The 18,859-nt window shown below is 41.5% G+C and overlaps 1 protein-coding gene across 2 annotated transcripts in view; it reads right to left on the bottom strand.

Moving 5' to 3' along the window:
• Positions 1–18,859, bottom strand: part of LOC131418749 (ral-GDS-related protein-like) — a 393,378-nt gene that overhangs the window by 122,148 nt on the left and 252,371 nt on the right. The gene's annotated exons all lie outside the window — the stretch shown is intronic.

The raw sequence follows: 18,859 nt of genomic DNA, 5'->3' as shown, positions 1-18,859 counted from the left end.
GTTGTGCCCTGGCCTGCACTAGCCTTTCCTGGACTGCCCCGTGTTACCTTTCACTGCCTCCTTCCAGACACCCAGAGGCGTCGGGGATGAGGGCTGAGCCAACGTCTTCAACGACCAAAAAGATTCTCTTTCTGGGATTTTTTGAGCCCAGCTCCTCCAAATGATTGGATACAACAACAAAACATCTTTGTCTGTTGACTGTCTCCAGTCAAGTGGGCTGGATAGGGGTCTGTGGCTGCTTGGTTACCAGAGTTCTAAGATCTGTTGAGGTCTATGACCAAGGAAGTGAAGTTATTTTTCAAGATTCCATTACCTGGGCCACTTCCCTCAATCAGACTTGTCCAGAGCTGCCCCTTGCCCCCAGGCTGCTCACCCCCCTCCCCCATGTCATCTCCTGAACTGTATACAAGGAGCCCACACAGCCCTAGCCACAGCTCCCTGGAAACCTCACTAGGGTCCTAGCTTTGAGGAGACAGAGATGAATGCAGATCTCCTTTTTCTTACCAGTTCTGCATCCTGAGAAAGTCACTGTGTTTCTCAGGTCCTCCTGAGTCTCCAAATCAGCACCATGGGGATCAGGCAAAATCTACTTCCTAGGGCGTCACCCAGTGTATATGAGATAATATCTGTTACCCCTTTGGGCCGGTGTCACATGTACCTAAGGCCCAAACTTAGAGATGGAAGAATAACAAGGAGGGGTGGGAGATAGCACAGAACACCACTCAAAACAGGCCTGGGTTTCAGGAATGTGATATTGGGACAGTGACTTCCAGCTTGGCCTCATTTTCAGGTCAGCATCATGAGGGGTTTAATACTAATGGAAATTCAGATATTGCCATACTGTGGCATAAAACCATTCAATTGTTTGCTGCTTTAAGTAGAATGAGAGCCAAGTGCCTCATCTTGGCTTATGAGGTGGGCAGTCTCCACAGTGGTACCCAGTAAGCCCCACCCATGATATAGCCATCCCTGTGGGACCACTAGGTGGTTAGTAACTGGCTTCTGAACATCATAACAACCAAAGTGATGGGATGTTTCATCTAAATTTTAACTAAAAATGTCTCTCACTTCCTTTTACTCCCTCTCTCATGTTGCATCTCTCTCTCTCTCTCACTTTGTCGAATCCCTGGAAATGAGGAATCAAATACTGGTGTTTTGGTGCTGCCCAATGTGGAGGTCTATAGAGGGGAGAAGCAAGGGAGTACCAAGGCCAACAGACAGAAAGAAACTCAGGCTCTCAGTCCAAACTGAACCCTGAAGGCTGAGAGTGACCTTGGGGGCCAGTCTTCCCCTAGTCAAGCCTCAGTTGAGGCCACTGCCCCAACCTGTTAAACTCATTGAGGCAGATGTGCGCAGCAAAACGTGCCTGATTGCTGATCCACACAAATTGTGAGATAGTCAACATTTGTAGTTTTGAAATGCAAGGTTAGGGGCAATAAAGTCAGAAAGGGAACGGCAACTGACACAGCCCACCAGGCCCTGTCCCTACCTTCCACCCCAGCTCCTGTTCTCTCCTCTCAGCCTCCCTCCAGCCGCACTGGCCATCTTTCTAACCTCTTCTGGCCAAACTCACTTCTGCCTGTGAGACTTAGGACCAGTGGTGCCATCTCCGTGACACACTGCTCCCAGACTCATGCAGAGCTGGATCCCTCTTGTCATTCTTGTCCCATCAAATGTCATCCCAGTGAGGTCTTTCAGACCCTCCTACCCAGTGACCCCCAGCCCTCCCTCACAGCCCCCTGCTGTGTTTCTCTACAGCACTTGCTCTTTTCTTTCTCATGTCTTTGCTTTTGTCCCTTTCCCCTCTAGACTGTGAGCTCTTGGCAGGCAGGGACCACTTGGTCATTTTCATCTTACACTTCACCCCACCAGGGCACCTGGCACAGAGTGACTGTTCAGTGTACAGCTGCTGAATGAGTACATGGGAAGATCTTGCACCCCTCCCCCTGTTTATGACCAACTTTGATTGTGGAGATGAACACTAGTAATAGGACGTACAAGTTGTTTCTGAGGCAGGGGAACAGCCAGAAAGACTTCTGTTTGACTCATCACTGCTCCAGGAGCTCTAGCAAAGTTCAGTGGACACCGTGTAAATTCCAGGTTTACAGCAGAAGGACTTGATGTATATATATTATGTAATGGTTACCAAAATAAGTTTAGTTCACATCAATCACCAAACAGAAATAAAACATTTTTTCCTGGGGATGAGAAGTTTTAGCATCTACTCTCTCAGCAACTTTCAAATATACCACACAGCAGTGTTAACTTGCACAGTGCTGTATATCAAGTATATCTCAATACAACCGGAAAAGAAAAAAATCAAAAAACTCACTGGCCACCACTGACACAAGAGGCTGCCCACCCCCTGGTGTCCAGCACTACCACTGCAACCCAGGGAGGAACTCCACCAAACAGAAAGGAAACTTTCTTTAGGTGTCCTCAAAGCAGAGGCTCCCCAGGGTCCCAGGGTTAAAGGAGCAGGACCTGTTGGCTTCGAGGGAGTGGGAGCAATCTCGGGAGCCTACTTTCCCCCACTCTTGCTGTCCCCCACTAGATGTCCTCTTCACTCCTGAGGCATCCTAACCTCCCCCAGGACAATGATTCCCCCTACCTCCAGATGAGGACCCTGAGGTTCCCACAAGAATTACTCTTCTCCCTGGACTCTGGACTTGGTGTCCAGTGCTCTGGCATCTTCTTCCTTATTCCCAGTTCTCATGTATCCAAGCCCCCAAGCCTCCTCAGTTCTAAAGGATCTCCAGTGGCTGGAAAGCATTTACTCAGGGTTTCAGAGCACAGTAGGTCATCGACAGAGAACCCAGTCCAACAGACATGTTGTGAGTGCATGGAACACTTGGAGTCACCCACTGGATGCTCCACTTTATACAGGGGGACCCTCACTGAGGTCTTCTCTTCTCTTCCCAATGCCTACACAAGGGGGAGGATGGGCTCATCACAGCTCTGGGTGACCACAGAGGTGGACTGCAGGACCCCAGTCCTGTGCTCCCCAGGCTGGGCCAGGGATGGGTCTGGAACAGGTAGAAACCTAGAAACCTTACACATTCCTCTGCCCATCTCTGGGGCCCCGGCACGTATCTAGGAGAACAGATGTTACTGCCCCGTGGGAGAGTTGCCTGCAACTTCTCTCCCTCCTGCCTCTTGTCACTTCCCCAGTGTCGGCTCTTTCTTGACTGCACCTCCGTGGTCCCCACATGAGAAGTCAGTGAGAGTGGGTGTGCCTGTGTTCATTCGATGATGAGGAGAGGAAAATGACCCCACATGGAGAGGGGTGGGCAGCAATCCCTTAGGATCTTAATGCTTCTCATTGCCAAAGGAAACCTGAGGGAAGGGGCGGAGCCTTGGCCAAGGAAGCTGGAGCTCTCGCTAGTCTTCAGGACTCTGACTACCTCCTGTGGTCTGGGACAGTACTTGCCTCTTTCTGGGCCAGTTTGCCAACTGTACAGTGAGGGGTAAAATGTGCAACAGTACAAGCATGTGCTCGGCCACGACAAGTCATCAGGCCCTATAGATACATTAAGTACGTTTTAAGTGTATTGAAGACATTAATATTGTTGTGCAATCATCACCATGATCCATCTTCAGAACTTTTCTCATCTTGCAAAACTGAAACTCTACACTCATTCATGAAAAACTCCCCATTCCGCCTCCCCCCAGCCTCTGACAAACACCATTCTACTTTCTGTCTCTCTGAATCTGGCAATTTCAGGAATCTCATAGAAGGGAAATCACACAAGGTTGTATTTTTGTGACTGGCTTATTTCATTTAGAGTAATATCATGAAGGTTCATCCACGGTGTGCCATATCTTAGAAGTTCCTTCCTTTGTTAATAATGAATAATATGCCATTGTATGTATATTCCACATTTTGCTCATCCATACATCCCTGGACTGATACTATAGCCAGGCTCAAAACCAAGCCCAAAATAAAATGGGGCCCCAGCCAGATTTTTATCAACGGTCTCCTGGAGACTACTTTCTTAAACCATGTCCCATGTGATATTTACTAAGGATCTAATCTTGGGCCATGAGTTGTTTTTCAGAATCTCCGTTTTTCCTCCTTGAGCAAATTTCAACAGCTTTGAGCCAGTGAGACTACAAGACAGCTGGCAAGACTCAAACCGCTACTGCACAAGTGACTGGCGGATAACCTGGGAGACCAAGAACTCCCCTGCCGATCATGTTAAGAACACCACCTTTTGAACATAGGATGTATGACAGAACATTAAAATCTTCTGCACTTGCACAAAATGCCTAGGACTGACCCCAACCTTCCCGCACCCCCTCCTTTTTCCTTAAAAAGCCCTTTTCAACAGCCCATCAGGGAGAACGATTTAACCTTTGTCTCCTGTCTCCTTGCTGGCCAACTTCGTAATAAAGCTTTTTCCCTTTATTACGAAAAGTGGGTAGCCCATGGTTGGCTTAAAGGGTGTTTGGGCAGTGAGCCCTTCGTCAGTTACAATACTTGTGTGGTTTCCATGTTTTAGCTATTATGAATAATGATGCTATGAACATGAGTGTTGAACTATGCCTTTGAGAACATGCTTTCTACTCTTTGGGGGGTATATACCCAGAATTGGAATTGCTTGATCCTATATAATTATATTTTTAATTTTTTTTTTAGCAATTGTTATATTGATTTCTACATCAACTATATATTATATATTCCCTCCACAGTGCACAAGGGTTCCTTTTTCTCCACATCTTGGCCAACATTGGTTCTAGTATTTTTCTTCTTCTTTTTTTTTTGGATAGATGCCATCCTAATGAAGGTGAGGTGGTCTCTCGCTATGTTTCTGATTTACATTTCCCTAATGATTACTGATGTTGAGCGTCTTTTCATATGCTTATTGGTCATTTGCAGATCTTCTTTGAGGAAATGTCTATTCATGTACTTTGTTCAATTTTTATTTAGGTTGTTGTTTGTTGTTGAGTTTAGGAGTTCTCTATCTATTCTGGATATTAAGCCCTTGTCAGATACATGGTTTGCAAATATGGTCTCCCATCCTGTGGGCTGTGCTTTTACTCTGTTGATAATGACTTTTGAGGCACAAAACTTTTTAATATCCATGAAGTCCAGCATGTGTATTTTCTTATTTTATTGCCTGCTCCTTGGGTGTCATATCCATGAAATCATTACCAAGTCCTATCTTGTAATGTTTTGTCTTATGTTTTCATCTAAGGGTATTATAGTGTTAGCTCTTACCTTTAGGTCTTTGATTCACTGGGAATCAAGTTTTGTATACAGTGTTAGGTAAGGGTCCAAGTTGATTCTTTTGCATGTAGATATCCACTTTTTCCAGCACAACTTGTTGAACAGACTTTTCCCCATTGAATAATCTTGTCACCCTTGTCAAACATCATTTGATCGCATGGGTGAGGGTTAATGTCTGGGCTCTCAATTCTGTTTCCATTGGTCAATATGTCTGTCTTTATGCCATGACAATGCTGTTTTGATACTGTAGATTTGTAGTAAGTTTTCAATTAGGAAGAATCAGTCCTCCAACTTACTACCTCCTTTCAAGATTATTTTTGGTATCTGGGCTTACTTGAGATTCCATAAAATCTTAGGATGGGTTTTTTTCTATTTTAGCACAAAATGTCCTTGGGATTTTGATAAGGACTGCACTGGATTTGTTGATCTCTTTGGATAATGTTGACATCGTCAGAATAAGGAGTCCTCCAATCCATGGTGAGGGAATGTCTTTCATTTCTAGTAGTGCCAGGTGGCTGTTCAGGTTGAGGGGGCAGCACTCCTTGAGGTAGTAGTGCAGAAACCCACAATGAATGAATGCATGTATCTTTACACATTAGTTTTTTCATGTTCTTTGGATAAATACACAGCAGTGGAAGAGCTGGATTGTATGGTAGTTCTAGTCTTAATTTTTTGAACAATCTCCATACTGTTTTCCATAGTAGCTGCACTAATTTGCACTCCCACCAGCCGTGTACGAGAGTTCCCTTCTCTTAACATCCTCTCCAACACTTGTTTCCTGTGTTGTTAATTATAGCCATTCTGATAGGTGTGAGGTGATATTTCATTGTAGTTTTGATTTGCATTTCCCTGAAAGTTATTGATGTTGAACATCTTTTCATGTGCCTGTTGGCTATCTGTATAACTAAATTTAAGTCCACAATTCCATCAGTCAATGCCCCTTGCTTAAAGTTATTTTCTGTTTACATACTATTAATACGTTATTTTGAACTATAGACCCTAGTTTAAGGGTCACTCTTTGTGTTGTACAGTTCCATGGGTTTTGACACACATGTAGTGACATGTAGCCACTATTACGTACAGAACAGTCTCACTACGCTAAAAATCCTCTGAGCATCAGGTTAGCTCTTAACAGCTTTTTAAAATATTAACAATTGTCAGAATAACTTAAATTTTTACGTTGAAAAGTGTTCCACAGGTGCTAAGTTGTGTTAGTCTCACTATTATGATCACTATTAGAAATAATTAAAAAAATGAACCCCTACATAAATAACAAAAACCATAGAATTTTAAAGATAAACAGGATCTTGAAGATTAGGAAATCTCATATTCCTGAAGACCCTGCCCTCCAGTCTCTCAGCTTTCTGTGTCATTTATCTGTTGACTCTGCTGAGGAGAAAGAAATTGATAAAGAAAAACAAAGCCAAAAACAAATATTGGTTCTAAGTATTCCTCTTGAGCCCAATTTAATCAAGCACGGCTTCTTTTTTATTGCCTATTTGCATCAGGAACATAATTACTAGCTAGAGCCTAATTTGAGACTATTCATTACGAATGAAAGATGTCATATCTAAGAACAGAATGGAATTCACTGAGGCTTTATTCTTGGGACATTTGTAGGATTAAGTCAGGACACACTGTGAGAGTAATAAATAAGTTCTGTATATTTTTCTTCTCCAAGACCATGGATTTCAGCCACACTTTATACCCATGTACTTTGCAACAATGAAAAACAATTAAACACTGACCTTGAATATTTTGCCCTCAGATTCATTAGTCTTTAAAACATAAATTGAGCAATTTAAATGTAGATGACTAAAAGACTATGGAGACTTCTAGAATGTCACATTAGGTCCTTTAGAAATGAAGAATTGACTTTATAAAGCATTTCTATTCCTTCTCATACCTTGGCAATAGTGCTACTGTGACTCTGTTTTAAAAAGGATAATGGCGGGCTTTACTTTAATTTGCACTTTTTTTTTTAAAGTACATTTACTTAATATTTCTCAGTCTCTTGAAAACTTTTATCATTAAGCTAAACCCTCATTTAAATCAGCAGACCTATTAGGTGAAGGCGACATGAACATTTACTTGCAAACTCCTCAGAAAATTACTAATTTAACCTTTCCTTTGGACGATCCATTGTAGAACTCAAACTGGATGTATTCGCCAGCCACCTCAAAATGGCTCTTAACTATGTGTTCGTACCTTTCCCTGGGAAGATATTATCTGAGGGTAATTGTTCTTCCCAAACACTTTCTTTACCTCAAACAGCAATACTTCCAAAATTTTAAGGAAAATGTGGGCAATTTGGTGAAAACTAAGTGACTTAAGTTTGTTTTAGCATGCAAATGAAATTAAGAAAATAAGTATTTTAATTATTATTGAATTTAAAAATCAGAAATGAAAACAAACTTTGTCCAAAGACATTTCTACAAGTGAAATCCTCTGAGAAACTGACAGCTAGCCTCCCGTTTTAACCACTAAATCATAAGAAATGTAATATCGTGGGCAAACACTTGAGAGTCATCACCTACACGCACCCCCAACACCATCAGGGCCACAGATCAGGGGAAGGAGTCAGGGTAGAGGAGACAGCTGCGCACTCAGCATCCTTCCTTCCCGGGTCAGAACTTGGTCCCAGCTGCTCGCTGTCTAGTCTTCTGGGGAAGCAGAGAATTCTTCTGGGGACACGACACACATCGGGTGTTAAGGATGTCATTGTCCTTTTTTAAACAAATTTTAGATCATGTGACGTGCTTCTCAGGACAGGAGGAGCCGCCTCAAGGGAAGACAGATCTTCTCCAGGAGCTGAAGGTCATCCAAGGAGAGCAGAGTCGAGGGCTGCAGAGCGCCACTGCTCTCCATCTCAGGGACACGTGGGTCTCCAACCCCTCACCCCCACCCGGCTGGCCCCCAGCGGTTCCCATTGTATCCTCGGAGGCCCGCGCATGCGCAGGACCGGCGCTCATAGAGGCAGAGGCGCCAGCGAGCTGGAGAGCCCCAGGCGCGCGCACTGGAGGCGGGGTCCCTGGTGCGGAGGTGGTGCTGCAGGGGTTTGTGTGGTGGGAATTAGTGGTTTCTGGATCCTTTCTCCAGGATTTTCAGCGCTGGGGAGTTCTCCTTTCTACAGTGTGGAGGAGCGTTGGGCAGGAGGCAGTGCTGAGGTAGGTGGTGGGCGGCGGGCTCGGTTTGGAGATCTCCACCGCAGACGGCGGGAGCGCGGTGTCGGGGGCGGGGGACGGGGCTCCTGGCAGGCTGCCCCAGGCGGTGGGAGCCCAACCTCTGGCTCAGGCTATTGGGCTCCTCATTGCCTTCATTAAACAAATAAACCTTCCTACTTCCTTGGGACCACTTTTATAGAAAAGCCTAATGGCATTAATGGTTTCTGGTAATTGACTCTATATTTGCAAGGCGAACTTTGAAGCCTGTGAATTGTTGTAAACTGCATTTAATGAAAGGAGCTTTAAACAATCTTTGGTGCAAATTATGTAACTTCCTAATAATAACTCACCTGTTAACATAGACTGATGACTGATCAATTGATGATTGACATAATGTGTACAGAATTTTGGTTTCAGTCAAAAAGATTTTCTAGGCAGTTGGTGCTAAAATTAAAATCGGATCAGGAGGAGGATTTTAGAAGTAGTGTGTAGTGTGTGTTTTGTCTCTGTACTCATTTAGATGTAAGAATTTAGATTTGGAAAGCCCAAGGAAAAAGAATTTTGAAATTTTGATTTGACTGACAAGGTGAAATGTCAAAAGGTCAAATACGGTAGGATATCATTTATATGATAGTCTAGAAAAGATAAACCATAGGGAAAGACAACAGATTGTTAGTTGTCATTAGTTTTAATATTTAGTTAATCATTTAGTTTAATAGTTTAATCATTAGTTTTAATATTTCTGATTTAAAAAATACATTTTAATGATACCATCCTAATTATGCTTTTGGATGATACCAGAAGTTAATAACCTATTAAATTCTGCAGTAGGAAGAAATGACATGTTGGTTATTGGTGTCTTTGAAGTGTAAGTATTGGCGGTAATGAAATTTTTAAATAAGCTTTTTTGGATTCTGAACTACTGATTTTTTTACTAGATCCTGTTGGACATGGCATATTACAAGTTTCAAAAGGCTCTTTAAATTATTGTAGCAGGCTGAAGCTATTAAATTATGATGTAAGATCTTTATAGATGAAACAGGCAAAAATACAAAAAGCCCTTCATCATTTTATCTTTGTTAAAATCTTACCATATACATGAATGACTTTTGGCTAGACAGACCTGAACTTGACAAGATAGACTCATTAGTATGGTGAATTTGTTTTGGAATGTTAAAGTGGGAGAGGATATATAAGTTTTACCTGAGGGTGACCCAAGTCAATATGGTGGGTTTAGCTGTTTATACGCTCTGAGTTACGATCTTGATTAAAACGCTCATCATAGACATACCAAGAAATTTGGACCATTTTATGTATCAATATATTAAGATGTCCTATTTCTCTGATAGTTTCTGATTTCAGGGTGCCTGGGAAAAACAGTTTCTCAACATAGGTACTTTGGAATATAATTTTTGATTGTTGACTTATTGAATCATAGAATTGTTGAGTTGGAAATAATTTTAGTGGTTGTAGAGTCTAACCTCTTCATTTTCCAGGAAATGGAAAGTGAGGTTTCTCGAGTTAAGTTGTCCATAGTCTGAATGCTACGTAGTGGCAGAGTTGGAACTAAATGCTCAGATGCTTGTCTCAGGATTCCTAGTACAATGCTCTCTGTGCTACGTACTATTAAGGAGACAAAGCAGTGAGTTACCTTCTCAAATCATATATGTAGCCAGCATGGTTGATTCTTTCCCATATGCGTTTTTTCCTTTCTTTTTTAAATAACTACTAACCACAATTAATTGATTCCCCTAGCATGTTTAATGACTATCCTTGTGCGTGTCTCCTCAAGCACACGTGTGGAGGACTCCCTAGAATGGATACCTGCCTGCGAGTGGATTGCTGGGCCAGAGGCTGACGTGCATCTGAAACTTGACGAGCTGCAGCCAAATCATCCTCTGAAGTTTTAACAATTTCCATTCCCACCAACAGTGTCTGAGTCATCCTTGCCCTGGGACTTGTCAGGTAAGCATTGTCAGATTTTTAAAGTTTTGCCAATCTGATGGGTGAAAAATGATGTATTTGTTTTCCTCTTTGTACAACTCTTTTGACAAATTCGTATAGCTGTGCAACTACCAAAATTGAGACACAGAACAGTTCCAGCACCCAGAACTCCCTTCAGCTGCTCTTTTGTAGTCATCTCTTCCCCCCGCCAACCCCTGGCGACTAATGATTTGTTGTCTTTCCCTATGGTTTGTCTTTTCTAGAATATCATATAAATGGAATCCTACAGTATTTGGCCTTTTGAGTCTGGATTCTTTCATTTAGCACAATACATTGATTTGAGTGTTCATCCATGTTGTTGCCTGTATCAGCAGTTCCTTCTGTTTTATTGCTGAATGTAGTATCCACTGTATGAATGTACCACAGTCTATCCATCCACCAGTTGAAGGACATTTGAGTTATTTTCAGTTTTGTCTTTTTTGACTATGAATAAAGCTGCTGTATATCTTTACGAACAAGTTTTTGTGTGAACATAAGTCTTCTTGTCTTGGGTAAGCACCTAGAAGTGGAATTGCTGGGTCACATGGTATCTGTATGTTTAACTTTATTTTAAAAACCTTTTGTGTAGCAAAGTCATGGCCCACAAAGATGTCCTAATCCCTGGAACCTGGGAATATATTAGTTTACTTGGCAAAGGTGAATTAAATTTGCAGATGGAAGTAAGGTTGCTAATCAACTGACTTCAAAATAGGGCGATTATCCTGGATTATACAGGTGGGCCCAGTGCATCACAAAGGCCCTTAAAGGGAGAGAGAAACAGTAGAGTAGAAAAAGATGCAACAAGGGAAGCAGGGCCAGAGAGATGCAGAGTTCTTGGTCTTGAGGGTGGCAGAGGGGGGCCACAGCCTAAGGAATGTGGTTGTCTCTAGAAGCTTGAAAAGTCTAGGAAATGGATTAACCTTTAGAGTCCCCCAAAAAGAACCTAGGTCTGCCAACACCTTGATTTTAGCCCAAGGAGACCCATGTCAGACTGCTAACCTACAGAACTGTAAAACAATAAATCTGAGTTGTTTTAAGACATGAAATTTGTGCTAATTTGTTAGCAGCATAACAAACTACACTTTAAAACTGTTTTCCAAAGAGGCTGAACCACTTTGTGTTCCCACCAGCAATGTAGAAGTGTTCCAGTTACTTTCCATCCTCATTAACACTTGGTATGGTCATCCTCTTTAATTCTAGTCATTCCAATAGGTATGTAGCAGTATCTCAATGTGGTTTTTATGTGCATTTTTCTCAAGATTAATGATGTTGAGCATCTTTACATGTGCTTATTTGCCATCTGTGTATCTTCTTTGGTGAAGCGTCCAAATCTGTGCCCATTTTAAATTTGGAGTTTCTTATTGCTGAGTTTTGAGAGTTCTTTAGAGTTCTGTCAGATATGTGATTTGCAAAGGTCTTCTCCCAGTCTGTGGCTTGCCTTTTCCATCCTCTCACCAGTGTCTTTGGAAGGTCTGTGTAATGTAATTCGAGAGGCTCACATGACCTTATCTTCATTCGTTGAGAAACAGAGTGAGGTTGGAGCACCTGAGTCCAATCAGACCTTGATCAGAGTTGGGGCCGGGTCTCACTTTTAGTAAACCCAGCCCTTCCGCTTTCCCCCTGTTCCTGTTTGCTGTGCTTCCTTCCCTCGCACAGGTGTCTGGTTCTAAGTCTGGTAGATCTCTGTCTCCTCAAGTTTAGGAGCCCACAGAAAATTCAGCTACGCCCTTCGGATATCTCAGTGCAGGTCTCCAGCCTCCTACCTTAATATGGCAAATTCCCTGAAGGTCAGACTAGCAGTATGTTTGACTTAGGCCACTTCCACCACTTCTGGAGGTTTCACTTTGCTTTGTGGAAGCTTTTGGCCTAGTTCCCCAGATTCCTGTGTGGCAGCAAAACGTAGCACAGGTGCTGTGAGGAAGAGCAGCTGTGTGTCTGAAAGCCCTCAGGTTTCCTCTGCCACACCAGTCCTGCAGAATCACTACAAGTTTGGTTAGTTTCTCTTTTCCCTAGTCGAGGATCTGACTGAGCAAGCCAGATCCTTGGCAAGCACCCAGAATTAGAAAACGCCGGCAGGGGAAAGAAAGATAAAAACTCTTGCTCACATAAAAGAGTTTTTCTTCTTTCTGGAATTTTAGTTGGTTGATTCTGAAGTTCTCTGATACTCTAAAAATATAATTTATCTGTCTTTGTCCAGTTGTGCAGAAAGAGTGCTTTCCTGTCCTCGTCTACTCTAAAACAGAAGTTCCCTTGTCATTAGTTTTTAACTCCATCAGTTATACATTGTCAATATTATTATTATTTGGTAAAGTCATGCTTTCAATGATTTATTCAGATGTTTACCCTTTTTTATTCTCACAATCCATTTTTACACCTTAGCATTTTTTCTTCTATCAATTTTTTTCTTCTTAAAGTACATTCTCTTTTACTTTTTAAGTTTTTTCCTCGAGGAATATTAGCCCTGGGCTAACTTCTGTGCCAGTCTTCCTCTATTTTGTATGTGGGTCACCACCATGGCATGGCTCATGAGTGGTGTAGGTCCACGCCTGGGATCCAAACCCACAAACCCAGGCATCTGAAGTGGAATGTGCTGAACTTAAACCACTACACTGGGTGGCTGGCCCCTTAAAGTACATTCTTCATAAGATCCTTAATGAACATTTGTTGGTGGTAATACTCTTAGTAAATGTTTGCATAAAAATATCTTTAATTCACCCCAGTTCTTGAGATATGGTTTGATTGGGTATACACTGAAAGTTATTTTCTCTCTGTACCTCAAAGATTTAATCCAACACTCTCTTGCCTTCCGTTGTTAAGAAATGTATCATAGTCTAAATGTAAGTCTCCATAAATGTTCTGTTCCTCTGTGGGGCTTTGAATATCTTCTTTTGTATTTAGTGTTCTTTGCTTTCCCTGTATGGATCTGGCTCTAGATTGTTTTTTTAATTGTGCTTGAGATGTATTCACCTGCCTGAATCCAGAATAGGATTCTTTTATTAATTCTGGAAATTTCTGTTATTATGTTTGAATATTCCTTAAATCATATATATATTTATATTATTTAATTCAAATATATATACACATACTTATGTTATTTGTACACATTCAATATATATTCATTACATATATATTTATATTATTTAATTCAATATATTATATTACTCAATATAAAGATTTATATTATTCAAAAAATATACATATCTTATTTATATATATGATCCTGTACTTGACCAAACTCAAGCCAGGATCCTTTGAGCCCTCTTCTTGACTAGGCCTCAATCTTGGCCTATAATAACTATGACCTCTCAGCACAAATGATTTCACCACACACACACATTATAAGACTTAAACACTGACATAGTCTCTAACAGCTCAAATCCACATCCCTAGGATGACCCCTGCCCCTTAAAGTGCCTGCCTGAGAATGCTCAAGGCAGCCAAAAGAATTGACTGCTCTGGCCAACACTTGATCATTGGCCCCTGACATCCCTTTCTTAGAGCATTTACCCAAAAGTGCTTACAACTGTGATTCTTTCCTCTCTCCTTTCGAGTTGTATATGTGTCTCCTATAACTGCATTTCTCAAGGTCCTGAAAGCCATTCCTTGAGAAGAGGACAGGGTGTCTGTCTCCCAGACTCAGTGAGAGGAGAGAAGTGAAACTTTGATCATTTCCAACTAGCAGACACAACTGGCCAGATCACACTGCACTGACCAACACTCTGTAACTTTTCCCTCCCTGACTCTTCTGAGCCCATGCTCACCCCCTGCCTGCTCCCTCACTCTCCCTTTCAAATGCTCAGTCACCTCTGTACAACAAAATTGAGTTCAGTTCACCCTGTTCCCTCTTCCCTATTGCAGTGGTATATTACTGACTAAAATCTGTCCTGACCACTTTAACTACAGTCTGGCTTTGTGTATACTCTACAGTTAACACATATACAGATAATGTCATGCATATGCATATATATGCATATACCAACGTAACCATGGGCCTTCCAGGACGAGTTCAACTGACCTCATCTTATCAACAGAGTAGTTAAGAGTTTTCTTTCAGGAACTGAGATCCCTCATCCAGTTCAGGCCCGTTGAGACCACCAACCTATCAATTGGGCCTGCACAAATGCTTGATAAGTGACCTCTTTAACATCAGGGAGCTAAAAACTCCATCTTCAGATCATGGTAACACTACCAATTTGTGAACACATATCCAATGAAGAGCCATGAACCTTGACTATGCTTGCACAGATCATCAATTACCTCACTTCTGGTATCACACTCTCTGATTTCAAAATATACTACAAGGCTATAGTAACCAAAACAGCATGGTACTGGCACAAAAACAGACACATTGATTAATGGAATAGAATCGAAAACCCAGAAATAAACCCACACATCTATGGACAGCTAATCTTCAACAAAGGAGCCAAGAACATACAATGGAGAAAAGAAAGTCTCTTCAACACATGGTGTTGGGAAAACTGGACAGCCACATGCAAAAAAATGAAAGTAGACCATTACCTTACACCATACACAAAAATTAACTCAAAATGGATTAAAGACTTAAATGTAAGACCTGAAACTATGAAACTTCTAGAAGAAAACATAGGCAGTACGTTCTTTGACATCGGTCTTAGCAACATATTTTCAAGCACCATGTCTGACGGGGCAAGAGAAACAATAGAAAAAATAAACAAATGGGACTACATCAAACTAAAACGCTTCTGCACAGCAAAGGAAACCATCAACAAAACTAAAAGACAACCTAAAAATTGAGAGAAGATATTTGCAAACCATACATCTGATAAGGGGTTAATCTCCAAAATATATAAAGAACTCGTGCATTGCAACAACAAAAAAACTAACAACCCTATTAAAAAATGGGCAAAAGATCTGAACAGACATTTCTCCAAAGAAGATATACAGATGGCCAACAAGCACATGAAAACATGTTCAACATCATTAACTACCAGGGAAATGCAAATCAAAACTACAATGAGATATCACCTCACTCCCGTCAGAATGGTTATAATTAACAAGACAGGAAACAACAAGTGTTGGAGAGGATGTGGAGAGAAGGGAACTCTCATACACTGCTGGTGGGAGTGCAAACTGGTGCAGCCACTATGGAAAACAGTATGGAGATTCCTCAAAAAGTTAAGGATAGAGCTACCATATGATCCAGCCATTCCACTGCTGGGTATTTATCCAAAGAACTTGAAAACACCAACGTGTAAAGATACATGCACCCCTGTGTTCACTGCAGCATTATTCACAATAGCCAAGACTTGGAAGCAACCTAAGTGCCCATCAAGGGATGAATGGATAAAGAAGATGTGGTATATATACACAATGGAATACTACTGAGCCATGAGAAAAGATGAAATCCAGCCATTTGTGACAACATGGATGGACATTGAGGGTATTATGCAAAGTGAAATAAGTCAGAGGGAAAAGGTCAAGTACTGCGTGATCTCACTCATTAAGTAGTAGATAATAACTACAAACAAACACATAGAGACAGAGATTGGATTGGTGGTTACCAGAGGGGAAAGGGGAGGGGGGAGGGCTAAAGGGATAATTTGGCACATGTGTGTGGTGATGGGTTGTAATTAGTATTTGGGTGGTGAACATGATGTAATCTATGCAGACATAGAAGTATAATGATGTACACCTGAAATTTATACAATGTTATAAACCAATGTTGCTGAAATAAACAAAAAATTAAAAAAACAAACGAAAAAATACCATCACCCCTAAGCCAATATCTTAATATTTGATTAAACTGCTTTATAGTGAATCTTAATACATTGTAAAAAAAGAAAATCAATTACCTCACTTCTCCTTACTTCCAATCATCTACCTCCACATGTCAGATCACCCTGCCCTTCATCCCATAAATTGTGCCCCAAGCCCTGGATAGGGGAGACAGATCTGAGACAGACACATGCCCCCTGTTTCCTTGCAGGTCAATCTCACAAAATAAAGCTACAATTCTTTTCCCAAAAGCTGATGCCAGAATAATTGGCTTTTTTAATGTGCATTGGGCAAGAGAACCTCAATATTGTGCGGTAACATCAATACATATATATACACTTAATGGATGTTTTATCTTTTTTTTTTTCTTTGCTGAGGAGGAGTCACCCTGAGCTAACATCTGTTGCCAAGCTGCTTCTTTTTGCTAAGGAAGATTCACCTTGAGCTAACATCTGTGTCAGTCTTCCTCTACTTTGTATGTGGGTTGCCGGCACAGCCTGGCCACTGATGAGTGGTGTAGGTCCACGCCCAGGAACTGAACCTGGGCTGCTGAAGTGGAGTTCTCTGAACTTAACCACTAGGCCATGGGACTGGTCCATCTCTAATAGTTTTGAAGATGTTACTAGATATGCAATTGAAGTTTCACTATGATCTCTGGATTTCCTTGCTGCTCTTTTAGTCCCTCACTTCAGTGTATGCGTTTCTTGCTCCATCTTTCATGCTAGAGGAATTCCTCAAATATCAAGTGGTCCTTGGCTACCCATTCATATTTCTGTGAGGGGAGGAAAACAGCTGAGTAGGATCTCTGTGGGCCTGATGGGGCCTGTGTTTGTCTGGATTCAGTGTTTCCTCAGGGGTGTAGAGGGTTGAACTATTAACAGGCAAACAGTGTTGGAGCCCACACTGATCTCTAAAAACATACTTATTCCACACATTACCACAATGACAGACATCCTCTGAACACGTGGAAATGCTGACAACACACCCACACCCACATACACACTATTCGCAAATGACCAGCAGCATTCAGACTGTAAACTACACCTGATAATGCACACTGATACTCAGAACATATACACAAACACACACACATACAGACCACTCACTGTCTCAGAGCCCACAGTGACTTGAACTCTCTAAACACACACAGACATCAACAAAACACACCTTCACATGGATGCCATAATAGACATGCACCCTGTGACCATACAGAATTGCTGAACACACACACATCCACACAACAAGGAACGTGGCTGTGCACGTATGGGCTTTATCAGGAGGTTTTTCACACCTCAGCATCAACATGGACACCCCAGGGTGAGACGGAGAGGCAGAGGGTACAGGGAAAAAATGTGGGGAGCAGTCAAGAGACAACTGCATAAAGCAAATATGATAACTGTAAAGCTGGTTGCTAAATGACATGTGACTCAAGGGTATGAGGACCCAAGAGGATCTGAAATGGTACAAAGGAGGTGACTGATACAAACCCATCACAAGATATTTAAATGTAAGGAACAGTGATATTTTAAAAGGCACTGAGGAGAGTGCATCAAAGCTTAGATATAATTCCAAACAATGAATGACATGGAATTCTGGCCAAAGAACAGCCATATTGCTGTTAAAATTCCTATTTAAATGTTTCTTATAAAATTATAGAAATACTCATTGAAAAATGACAAATATTCATTGGTTTAAAACATTTAAAACATTTCAGGGTAAAATAACTGCAGGTTCCACTTTTACTGAGTAGCTTTCCTTGGGCAGCTAGAAAAGTAGGACAAAGCACACAGAACAGCTGTGTGAAGGGTCACAGAACATCCTGTGCAGACAGGACTTGGGAGTCTATAATCTCTGAGACGAGGGAAGCACAAGATTGTGAGCCCCAGCTCCATGCAGCTTCTCCCCTAAGGCATTTGCTATTTCAACAGTGAGAGAAGAGAGTCTGAGCAGAAAGAGGAGGAAAAATGAATTGAAATTTGGTTCCAGCCAAGTCCAGTAACTTCTGCTTCCAGTCAGATGTGGTAAAGGCAGAGCAACAATTAAACATTGATTTAATAAATACTGTATGTTTGAAAACACCAAAGGGATGTGGAAGCAAACAGGACTATATGAAATAAAATTTCAAAAAGGGAAGAGCCTTTTTAGGTGAGATTGCCACACATGCCCTCACCCAGGGGAATTTGCTTAATCTGGACTCAGAAAATGAAACCTGTCTTACCAGAAAAACAATTAAAAGTATAATCTGTCATAATTGATCTATGTAAGCTTTCTAATATCACAAGCTTTGTTTGGATGTTAATTTTTATTGCCTCCACTAGAAGACTCTGTGAAGGGAAGGCCATTGTATCATTTGCCACATGATCTCCAGAACATTCTTCAGTTGGGGCTGTATGACTTCTATAAATATTTGTTAATTGTTGGTTTCATGAATGCTATGGACTGAATGTCTATGTAACCCAATTTCATAAGTTAAAATCCTAATCCCCGATGTGAGGGTATTTGGAATTGGGGCCTTTGGGAGTTAATTAGCTTAGATGAGGCCATGAGTGTGAAGCCCCCATGATGGGATTAGTGCCCTTACAAGGAGATGGAGGGCCAGAGCTCTCTCTGCCAGATGAGGGTAGAGCAAGAAGCTGTCCTTTTGCAAAACAGGAAGAAAGCTCTCACCAAAAACAAATCAGCTTGAACCTAGATCTTGAACATTCCAGTCTTCAGAATTGTGAGGAAT

This window comes from Diceros bicornis, chromosome 19, assembly GCF_020826845.1.
Source record: "Diceros bicornis minor isolate mBicDic1 chromosome 19, mDicBic1.mat.cur, whole genome shotgun sequence".
In the NCBI taxonomy this organism is placed as follows: Eukaryota; Metazoa; Chordata; class Mammalia; order Perissodactyla; family Rhinocerotidae; genus Diceros; species Diceros bicornis.
This window is presented reverse-complemented; position numbering and strand designations above follow the sequence as displayed.